The 12330-nt window shown below is 38.7% G+C and overlaps 1 long non-coding RNA gene across 2 annotated transcripts in view; it reads right to left on the bottom strand.

Annotated features, from left to right (window-relative positions):
• LOC140600744 (uncharacterized) overlaps window positions 1–12330 on the bottom strand; it is a 101784-nt gene that overhangs the window by 15529 nt on the left and 73925 nt on the right. Inside the window, exons 1-3 of one of the 2 annotated variants that reach the window (XR_012003908.1) lie at window positions 6898–7175; window positions 3930–4058; window positions 2357–2518 (exon numbers count right to left, since the gene is read on the bottom strand). This is a non-coding gene — a long non-coding RNA (uncharacterized lncRNA). Of the gene's footprint in view, window positions 1–2356; window positions 2519–3929; window positions 4059–6897; window positions 7176–12330 lie in introns of those variants that run through there. The other variant, XR_012003909.1, reaches the window with a different exon arrangement.

Genomic DNA, 12330 nt, shown 5'->3' with positions numbered 1-12330 from the left:
TGTCCATCGACTGATGAATGGATAAAGAAGTCATGCTATATATATATATATCATGGAATATTACTCAGCCATCAAAAGAATTAAATCTTACCATTTGCTGCAATGTGCATGAAGCTAAAGTATATTATGCTAAGTGAAATAAGTCAGTCAGAGGAAGACAAGTACCATATGATCTCACTCATATGTGAAATTTAAGAAGTGAAACAGATGAACACAGCGGAAAAAATAAAGAGAAAGAGACAAACCATAAAACAGACTCTTAACTATAGAGAACAGAGTGTTGCTGGAAGGGATGTGGGAGGGAAGATGGGTTAAATGGGTAATAGGGATTAAGAAGGACACTTGTGATGAGCACTAGGTGTTGCATGTAATGGTTGAATCAGTAAATTTTACTCCTGAAGCTAATATTGTACTATATGTTAACTGACTAGAACTTAAATAAGAACTTGAAACAAATTAATAATTAAAAATAAGAAAAGTCTCAAATCAATAACCAATTTTGCAACCTAAAGAACTAGAACAATAAAAACAAAGCCCAAATCTAGCAAAAGGAAATAATAATAATAGAGATTAATAACAATAATAATAATAGAGATTAAAATAGTGACAAAGAAAAGAGAATAAAGATGCAGTAGAGAAAATGAATAAAACTAAGAATGGGTTCTTTGAAAAAATTAAAAATCAACAAAATTAAAAAAAAATTTAGCTGGACTAAGAAAAAAGAGAGAAGATAGACAAATGCTCATCAGACATTTCCAGCAGATAATTTAATTGTTCTAAACTCCTAGATGCTATCTATCTCCTAAAATAGAACCATGTTTAATTTTTAATAGTTCAAAGTCTAATCATTTTAGAGTGGCTATCAGAAAGGGTATTTTAAATAAAATAAGAAATGATAGAGGCAGCATTACTACCAATGTTACAGGAGTGAAATGAGTTTTTAAAGTGTATTATAAACAATTACATGCCAGAGAATTGGATAATCTGATGTATAGGACAATATCTGAGAAACACACAACCTATCAAAACTAAATTACAAAGAAATAGAAAATCCAAATAGACCTATAACGAGTAAGGAGACTGAATCAATAATCAAAAACTTCCATTTCCTAACAAGGGAAATCTCAAAACCATATGGTTTCTGCTCAAACTCTTAGAAGAAATTGAAGAGGAAGGACCATTTCTTAACTCATTCTATGAGACCACCATTATACCAATAACAAAGCCAGACAAAGACACTACGAGGTAAAAACCCTACAAATCCTTATGAATAGTGATGTGAAAATTCACAACAAAATACTAGGAAACTGAATTTGACAGCATATTTGAAAAATTAAACACCAAGACCAAGCGAATTTTCTTCCTGGAATGTAAGGACAGTTTCATAAGCAAAAAATCAATAAATTTGATTAATATACCACATTAACAGAATGAAGTGGGGGGAGGAAGCACGTGATCATCTCAATTGATGTAGAAGTGTTTGAGAAAATTAGAAGGGTGACATTATAACAGATTCTATAAAATTAAAATAGAAATAAGGGAATATTTTGAACAATTTAATGCCAATGAATTTCACAGCTTAGATCAAATGGACAAACATGTGAAAAATACAAACTAGGAAAGCTCACTCAGGGAAAAAATAGGCAACAGGAATAGCTCTATATCTATTTTTAAAATTAATTTGTAGTTATAAACCCTTCCACAAAGAAAGATCAGTCCCAGATGATTTTGCCCACTGGTGAGTTTGCCAAACATTTAAAGAAAATATAATGCCAATTCTATACAAAATATTTTTTAAAAAATAGAAGAGGAGGGAGTACTTCTCCATTTACTCTATGAGTACTACCCTGATTGAGGGAGGAGAAGAAAAAAAGCAAAGACAATAGGAGGGGAAAAAAAGAAAAGCCTATCTCAATATTCTTCATGAACACAAACAGAAATCCTTAGCAAAATATCAGTAAACAGAATCCACTATATAAAAAAGATATACATGGTGACCAAATGGATTTTTCCCCAGGAATATAATGTTGGCTGAGCATTCAAAAATCAACGTAATTTTCAATTAGTACACTAAAGGAGAAAAAGCATATGGCAATTATGATGATTGCAAAGAAGAAGCTTTGACAAAATTCAACATTCATTCATAAGAAAAGCGCTCAGGAAACTAAGAATAGATGGAAACTTCCTCAATCTGATGAAAGACATCTACACAAAACCTAAACCTGTAATCATTACTAATTACAAAACAGTGAATGCCTTTCATCCTAAGATCAAGAAGAAGGCATGGATGTCTCTTCTTACCACATTTATTCTAGATTATATTGGATGATAAAGAGGCCACATATAGACACATTACCCGATAGTCCTAGCGGGGCTATTTGTCAGTATCAGCTGCCAGCCATATGAGTGATCCATGTTCCATGTTTAGCCCAACTGAACCTTCAAGATGACTCCAGTTCCAGCACTATTTGGTGGCAACTTCATGATCACCTCTGAGAATCACCCAGCAGAACCAAGTCTATCCACAGAAAGGCAAGAACAAATTAAGACAAAACAAAAATTGTTCTTTCAAGCCACTAAATTTTGGGGTAGTTTGTACCCAGCAATTGACAACTAAGATAAAACTATTTACAATAGCAAAAAAACAAACCAAATCATACTACTTGGAATAAATTTAATGAAACCTCTAGAGTATTGCTGAGCCATTAAAGAAGAATGGACATACTGTGGTCTCCTGGCATCTGGAAAGTGCTAAAAAATGCAGCCTCTCTTTACCATGTTCCCAAAAGGTGAACCAGTCCACATGAGACCTTTGCAACCAATAGATTGTTCTTTCTAAAGTCAGCTTCTGGAACAATAGTCTATCCCCATTTCCTTGCACAAGGAAAGAGTCTCCAAAGATAAAGATGGGGAGATCTGCAATTTTTCTTCCTTCTAAGGAGATCAAAGGAGGCTCTAGAATTTTCTGAAAACTATAGAAAGACCATGTTAAAAAAAATTATGCCCTTTTATAAAATGAGAGGTGCCTGGGTGGCTCAGTCAGTTAAGTATCTGCCTTCGGCTCAGGTCATGATCTCAGGGTCTTGGGATCAAGCCCTACACATCAGGCTCACTCCTCAGCGGGGAGCCTACTTCTTCCTCTCCCTCTGCCCAACTGCCCCCGTGCCTGCCCCCACCCCACTCATGCTCTGTCTCACATAAATAAAGAAAATCTCAAAAAATAATAGATAAATTTTTTAAAAATAAAATGATTTCTATTCCTTGATCTGAATTCCATTCCTAGGAGTTCAATCTACTGGGAATATGGCCCAGAGCTGACTCAAGTCAGCATCATGCAGACATGTCAGGAAATAATTGTCAGCTACCAACCAATAAGCCCAGAAATGCTGCTTGATGCATTTAGTACCTCAGACACACTGCCACTTTCATTGCCAGTGTATCACCGTTTGAACGTATCACTGTTTTTTATTCTGTGATAAAAGCCTTGGTATACACCTTATTTAATTACTCAAAGCTTTTTTATTTTTCTTTTAAATTCCAAAGTTGCAGAGATTCCCAACCATGCTAAGAAGGTTATCTTTAGTCCAATTTTTTAATACAGGAAAACTGATTTATAGAATCTAAGACCTATGTTCCATCTGAATTTGAAGTCTTTGCCTGGTTCACTTCCACTTTGCCTCTGCTTGCTATTAACTTTGTTTGCTTACTCATTTGTGTTCCCCAATAGACTATGAGGTTGAATTCAAAGACTGTGCCTTATTAATCTTTATACATCTAGGAAATAGCATACTGCTTAGCTCTTAATCATTATCCATGAAAGGGCACTTAAAATTTTGGATTAGAAGTTGCATCATACATACCTTAGCCTACATATTATCTCCTTAATCAGACTGTAAGATCCAGGAAGATAGGGGTCACATTTTACTCACCTTTGCATCCTCTGTGTCTAGTGTGATGGCTGACATACAGTGAGTGGTTCATTGTTGAATAAGTGACAGATACAAGTTCACCCCATTGCCTTGGCCTTAACATAACTGGCAGTGGAATTCCCAAGAAAGCTGTAGGAAGCAGTAAGGGTATTAATGAAATAAGATTCTCTGAATAATTTGGTAATTAACATTGCCTACATTTGCATTCATTTGCATAATGCTTCTTAGCTTAAATAACATGAACTTCACAATATTCCTGTGAGGTACGCAAAGCAAATGTCATCGGCATTTTATAGAGGAGATGCGGTGTCTTGCCCAATAGTACAGGAGTAGAAAACTATGACACTGGAAATAATACTCAGATTTCCTGTCTTCCTATGTAGAGCTCTTCCCAGCAGATCACCCTTTCATCAAGGGGAAGACCTGCACATTCATTTTGGAATCCAACCTTTTCTAGCTGTGGGCTGGCAGTCAGATTTTCAATTTTTAACTTCAGTATTCTCGTTTGTAAAGCCATAATAGTGAAAAAAATAAAAATAAAAAAAATAAATGATTTTTGGGAAATGCAAAAAAAAAAAAAAAACCATAATAGTGATTCTTAACCTGCCTCCCCCAACATGAGTCCTATTTATTAAAATATTTATTCTTAATGTATATTAATATAGTTTAATATATTAGTGTGATATATAACTAAAATTCTAATATTAGAATAATATCAATGTTATTAAAAGAATCATTTGCTATTTTTATTAAAACTAAAAATACAAAGAAGATAAAATAATGAGTGAGTACAATGCAAAAGCACTAAAATTCTTGATATAACTATCAGGAAGAAATCTTCCAAAAAAAGAAGCAGAGAGATTTTACAAATGGTGTCTTTCCTAAATTCTGCTCCTTGTTTCCTTCCTGAGCTGGGGAGTTCAGTGGGGTCAAGCCCTTTGCTATCCCAAAGAAGCCTTCATCAATAATTGAGGGAGCCTCCAGCGTCAGGGCTGGCCAGCTCTCTCTGCCCTGCAGTCCGGAATTTGAGCTGCATTGCTGATGCTATAATCTAGCTAGCTCCTCACTATCACATTAAGAATGCCTTTGGCAATTATGTAGATTTATGTAAACTATCTCATAAATCCAAAAAGGCAAGCTGTTCTAGGCAGTTCTTCAGTGAGATTTCTAACTACCAGACAAAAATCACATTTATTAGTCTCCAGCATGACGTCCAGATTAACAGGAACTGCTTTAGGACGTTATAGACAGGTGTCAAGGTGATTTTTTCCAGCTCATGTTTAGCTCTAGACAAAATTTTATTAACCTCCTAGGGTTTTTATGGTGCTCAAATCTAATTTGCAAGAACACATGAAGTCAACAGACCTGTGAAAATGTCAGAAATACCTTGCTGAGGACGAATGCATTTGGGTCAAGTGATGAGTGAGTCCACTTGAATTCCCCACTGCCTCCAACATAAACCCTCAATTCCAGTCAACAGCACTGTTCACTGACTTTCCACACCCTTCCACCTCCCTGTGCCTACTCATGTTTGATTATGCTTACTCAGATCATACACCTAGAATATAATTCCAGCTCCTCTCTGACCCTAAGGATAATGGCTGTCATTTGTAATTACCCAATAGGGTGCATCTATTTCCACATTTGAGTCACTGAAATAATTTATGTCTCCATTTTCCAAATGAAGAACCAGAGGCTCAACAAAGTTAAACAATGTGTTCATAATATACAACCAGTGCTAGAACTAGCATTTAAACTCTGGTCTGTTTAAATCAAATCCATGCTCTTCGCATTATGCTTCTCTCAAGACCAGTTCAAAGTTTACCTCCTCCAGAAAGTCTTCTTTGAATATATAACTCTGAATGACTTCATACACCCTTTTTGCCTATTCATTGGCCACCCAGCAGGTGTTGTAGGGTGATGACTCTTGGTCGTTAATGGTCTCTTCAAACAAACCATGAAATTATTGAGGACAGAACAGTCTCTTGTATTTCTGATACATCTTACTCATCCATCACTCACTTTGTTTTTTAACTCATCAAAATAAAATTTTGGATGAAGACAAACATCCTATTTGATCTTTGCATACCTTTAGGTGTCTTTAGTAGTGCTATGCATATAATAGACAAATGGATGTTGGCATGAATTTAAATTGGATTTAGACTAACAATCCGTTTTAAAGATGAACTAGGATACAAAGAGGCTAAGAGCCCAAATTCTCACGTAAATTTTCTGCTAGGTCTTTTGATTACCAACCAATGTATTTTTCCATTATATCTAGGGTGGAATGTCCAGACTAGGACATTTAAGAGCCAAAGGGAACAGTATTAAAATTATTTTAGGGCAATAGATTAGTAAAATAGGATGCATCATCCTCTAATTATTAATTATTTCTCACTACTGTCACCAATGGCAGTAATTGTTGCATATGCTTATATACAGTGCTTATAATGTGCCAACTACTGTTCTGAGATTATAAATATTAGCTATAATATAGATATACATATAAATGTGTATTTAAATAATAATTTGTTTAATCTCCATCAACAAGTGCCATTTTTGCCTTCATTGTACAGATGAGGAAATTGAGGCACAGACAAGTCACACATCTAATAAATGCTGGAGCTAAGATTACTTACTGGACCACTCCCCTCCTCTGGACCTCAGTTTTCTATCTTTAAGGATTTTAGACTACTTTTTCTAGAGGTCTACTAGCACACGAGACTCCACTGATGGTAGACTGATGGATATGGTTTGACTTCAGGGTTTAGCATGTCCTAGTGCCGACTGGGGACCAAAATAAGGAATCATCTTAGTCTGAGTCCAAGGAGAAATTCCCCCTGACTTCTGAGGGCCTGTATGACAATGGGCTGGCCACCTTATTCACAAGAGCCTGTGAAATTGGTATAGCATCTCCAATTCCAGATGGGAAAGGAGAAACTCAGGAGGGTTAAGTGACTTAACTTACCCAAAGTCACATGGTTAGTACACAAAAGAGCCAGGATTAAGGCCCTGTCTCTCTATCTGCAAAGCTGTGATCATCACTGTTCTCCATCAGTCTGGCACAGAAATATCACCTGAATTATCAGAGAAAGCTTGTTTTTTCCAGCATCTTCAGTTTCATGATTCAGTAATTCCATGGCTTGGAAATATGGACATCCAATAAGGAAAAACATTGTTATGGGGGAGTGGGTAAGATAAGGAGAGAATTCAATTCAATTCAACCAACATTACTACCTATCCCCTTCCTGCTGCTCACAGATACTTAGAAACTAGATATAATCAAGGGTTTGTGACGACACCACAAAAGTATCCTGCTGAATTTCTGAGGCTCTGTGGTTGTCAAGGAAACAATAACTTCTCACTTACAGGGAGGCTTCTTGGGGGGACATGAGTCAGAGATGCTAGGAATTGGAGTCTTTACAGGAGAACTGTCTATATGAAGTACAGAGGGACATCACTATACACCTCTCCCACTTGAATTTCCCAAAGTACATCTCTATAGCCCAAATACTCGTGCTGTACTAACACTGGGAGATGAACCTCTCTACTGCTATTCAGTTTGCTGAGAACCATGGGTCCTAGCTCAGACTGGTTCTTTTAGAAATCTTCCCCCATCTTAGTATTAGGCACCAGAAGCAGCAGAAAAGGACATTTGGGAATAAACAGACAGACCCTGAACCACCTCTCTGAGCCCACCTCAGACCTTACTCCATCCCTATGATCTCCTTTGTTGGCTTCTCACTGCAGTTTATTTTTTCTTTTTCTTTTTTTTTTTTTTTTTTGATTTTATTTATTTGATAGAGAGAGAGAGAGAGACAGAGAGAGAGAGCACAGGCAGGGGGAGTAGGAGAGGGAGAAGCAGGCTCCACGCCAAGCAGGGAGCCTGAGGCAGGGCTCAATCCCAGAACCCCAAGATCACGACTGGCTGAAGGCAGACTCTCAACTGACTGACCCATCCAGGTGCCCCTCACTGCAGTTTCCACTTGTGTTCCTGCTGTCTTTCTGCTCTGGCCTGCAATATCTGCTCCATTCTTAGATGTCTCTGTCTTCCCTCACCCTGAGATGGGGAAAACTGTGGTAGTCTGCAAGCCAACCTTTCAAGACACAGTGTTCTCCCACTCTCTGCTTTCATTCCAGCTCTTAGAAACTTCTCTCCTGTGGTCTGGCCTTCCAGGTAATTCCTGCCCTTTTCCCAATAGCCAGTTGCCTACTGCCATGGGCCAGAGTCAACTCACTGAAAGGACCTTAATAGTCACTATTTCAGCTCTCAGCCTGATGATATCCTTCCCTCTCTACTATCTCAGTAAGTGGCCCATAAGCCCTTGCTGGATAATCAAGGGCTTATGGGCCTGGGCTGGATAACCCCCTCCCTGTCAACCACTGCTGCACAACTCTGACTATCAGAACATTTCTTTGTTGGTGCTGGACCTGCCTTCCAGGCTGCACAGAGAAAGACCTTCTTCTCTGCCCCTGCTAAGGGGTACAGACCTTTCTCAATCTCCCTGCCTCAGGTCCTCCCCTCTAGCCATTCCCCACATAAGCACACACCATTCCTGTCAGTATATGGACAATGCTTTATTTCCTCACAATGACCTTGGCTACTGGAAGGGAATAGGCACACAACATTACAAGATAACACTAGAACTTAGCACTCAATTCCTCCTGAAGTTTTGTTACAGATACCTTCTCTGAAACCCTTCTCATTGGACCTCAAGTCCTGACTTATGTTTTCAGGCTTCCTTGTCCTACCTTTTTTCAGTCTGAGTGCTATCTATTTTAAAAATCTTAAACTGAGTCCTTCCCATGACTGTATTTCTCCTTTCCACAGGAAGCAGTATCTTGCCCTTTCCACCACCTGCCCTCTTTAACAATGTTCTCTCAGATTCAAGGAACACTTCATGAGTGTGCTTATAGTATTCTCAACTCATTCTGGCTTCACTAGGATTTCCTGGATTAGATACTCCCACTTCTTCCAACAAGCACCCACTGATAAACATTGCCTTGGAGGGAAAAGAGTACCTTCCCTTCTCAGCTATAAGAGTATCTACCTAACCATGCTTTTAAACCAGGCCAACTACCTCAAATCCCATGGATTGCTCCATAGTGGCCAATAAAAATGAGCCTGAACCTTCCAGCCCCATTGGTGACAAAAGTCTCTGAAGTTTCCCTTCACTTTTCTCCTTCTCTCTCACCTCTGGAAGGATTATTCACCTTCCTGACTCCCAGCATCCAAACTTTGTCCCACACTATTCACTCCTTAGAACAAAACCCAAATTTACTTTTTAGCATTGTTCTTGGTATTATTTCTCTGACAAGGTATATGTTTGCTCATACATGGTGTTAGCTCACCTGCCCAGAGTCCTGCATAGTTCAAACTGAGCAAGCACCACGGCATATCCTATATACTGCATTAAGGTTTTGGAAATGCTGCTAGATATGTCAGATCCACTTTAGCTGCAACCCCAAAGAAAAGAGTTGGTAGGGGTTACAAGTGGTTGTCCAGCAAGGATTTTTAGTCAACTTTTCACCAAGTCTCCAGCCATTATTCCAAGTTGATACTCTAGTCTCCTTTCCAGACAGATAAGCTGATTTCTGAAGCCTAACACAGAAGCAAAATACTGACTATACTGCCAGAATCACTAAGCTCCCTCATGGTCAGCCTCGAAGGAGGCTCTGCAGATGCTACAGCTGGCTCTTTAGCACACAGGCCAGAAGGACTGAAGCCACGGAATGAGACCTCATCCTGGTCAAATGTGAAGCCATCTTATCCACTGTACATAGAACAGTTACACCTAATGAAATTTTGGCTCAAAATTTTCATTTTCATTTTTAGAGGTAATAATCACCTGGCTACAAAAAAATACGGTATTTTTGAACAAATCTCCAATAATAGCTTATGCATCCATTGCACAGAAGACTGATGAGATATAGACCATGTTTGATGGAATTAGCATCTAATCATAAGACCCTATCCCAAAATATACAGCTGAAAACACAGATGGGAGAGAAAGAGTCTATGGAAAGACAAAATGAAAACAGAGCCTTGACGTCTCCAGTTTTATCCTTAGAAAGCACATGTCATTACAATTTTTAGTCACCAATGGAATGTAGGCTTGTCTAAAAGGATATATATGTGTATACATATATATGTACATAAACTAGTTAGTTATGTATGTTAACTAAATATATTTATTAACTAGTGGTTAACTAGTCAGTCATATTTACTAACTTAATATGTAGGTACAAATATTTATTTTTAGAGAGAGAATGCATGCACAAGTGGTGGTGGGGGGGCAGCAGGAGAGGGAGAGAGAGAATCTCAAGCAGGCTCCCCACTGAGTGCAGAGCATGACTAGGGGCTCAATCTCACAACCCTGAGATCATAACCTGAGTGGAAACCAAGACCTGGACCCATAACTGAATGAGCCACCCAGGCACCCCATATGTATGTGTTTAGTTAGTATATATAATTAACTAAAACCTGAGCCATCTTCACCACTAAGGTCTTTTCTCTAAGACAGTGCAGACTAAAGGGTGGATGCTAGCCTGGCATGAAGGCTCCTCTGTTCTTCACTTCTCCCTTTCAGCCTTTAGGCTGCTCCTGTCCTAAGCATCTCATCACTGTTCAACATGACTACACTAGTTCTGATGTCTGGGCCAGATACATCCATCCTATATATACAAGGGTTCCCATCTTTGCCCTCTCCAATTCTTCCCTGTTGTGAATCTCCAACTGCAACCTCTCCTCATTCAGGAAACCTTCCTAAATTAAATCAACTCCCAGATGTCCCCCTTATCTTCACCTGTAGCATAGATAGCCTGTGTCTATAAATTAGAAATCAAATTGGTCCTTCTGTAGCACATTCTTTTAGATCACTGTCTCACTTAACTCCTGCATCTCCTGATTTAAGACTGATCTCACCCACTTTCAGAGAGTTAGCCAACCATTTCACACTCATTAGGATGGCTACTAGCAGGAAAACATAGTAACAAGTGTTGGTGGGGAGTGGGGAAATTGGACCTCTTCTTCAATGTCCGTGGGGTTGTAAAATGGTACAGCCATTGTGGAAAACAGTAAGCCTGTTCCTGAAACAATTAAAAACAGTGGGCAGCCCTGGTGGCCCAGTGGTTTAGCGCCACCTTTAGCCGGGGTGTGATCCTGCAGACCCAGGATGGAGTCCCACGTGGGGCTCCCTGCATGGAGCCTGCTTCTCCCTCTGCCTGTGTCTCTGCCCCTCTCTCTCTGTGTCTCTCATAAATAAATTAAAAAAAATAGAAATACTATATGAATCAGTAATTCCATTCCTGGGTGTATACCCAAGAGAAGTGAAGGCATCATCTCAAAGAGACAGTTGGGCACCCATGTCCATAGCAACATTATTCCCAAGAACTAAAATAGGGAAGCAACTCAACTGTCCCCCAGTGAATGAATGAATAAGTAAAATGTGGTATATACATGCAACGGGGTGTTTTTTAGCCTAAAAAAGAAAGGAAATTCTGACACACACTATAATATAGATGAACCTTGAAAACATGATACTAAGCTAAATAAGCCAGTGATAAAAAGACAAATATTGTATGACTCCACTTAAGTGAAGTACTTAGAGTAACCAAATTTATACAGAGAGAAAGAATGCAGTCACCAGGAGCCAGGGGAGGGGAGACCAGGATGTCATTGGTCAATCACTATGGATTCAGTCTCGCAAGATGGAAGAAGTTCTGGAGTGAGATGGTGGTGGCCACAACCATGTGAATTGTACTTAATGCTGTTAAACTCTACACTTTCAAATGGTTAAGATGGTAAATTGTATGTTATGTGTACTTTATTACAACAGCAAAAAAAAAAAAAAAGAAATAGAGAAAAGAGACTCAGGCAGAAGGGGAAAAACACTTAACATTCTTAATGTCTCCTGTGCTAAGTAACTTCCATATATTATCTTTTTTAATCTTTGTAACAATGTTGCTTTTTAAACTCCATTTTTTAGGTGAATCAATGAAGCTGAGGCTGAGGAAGTCAGTAATTTTTCCTACTCGCAGGAACGCAGATGTGAAGATTGGCCTATCTGACCTAGGACCACTGCTCATGTCTTTACTCTTCAATACTGCTCCAGCCCCACCCACACACACAGCTTCAACGCCTGGAGACAGAGGAGGTGTGCCCTAAATACTGGTTTTTCCTGATTAGCAGAGGCAAACCTAAAGTAAGTGCTTCTTCAGTGTTTTTGTAATTGGTTCTCCTCTTTGCTTACTTACTATAGTGAAAAGACCAGAACTGGAGGATGCCTTGGAGTCATTTTTACCTGACACTTCTGGACTTGACTCAGGACAAACCTATGATCAACCACACTGCCTGGATGTGCCCTTCTTCACTGCAATCTATGATCTGACAGAAAGAATC

The sequence above is a fragment of the Canis lupus genome, chromosome 12, assembly GCF_048164855.1.
Source record: "Canis lupus baileyi chromosome 12, mCanLup2.hap1, whole genome shotgun sequence".
Classification (NCBI taxonomy): domain Eukaryota; kingdom Metazoa; phylum Chordata; class Mammalia; order Carnivora; family Canidae; genus Canis; species Canis lupus.
Note: the sequence above shows the minus strand (reverse complement) of the source record. Positions and strands in the feature narration are given on the sequence as shown.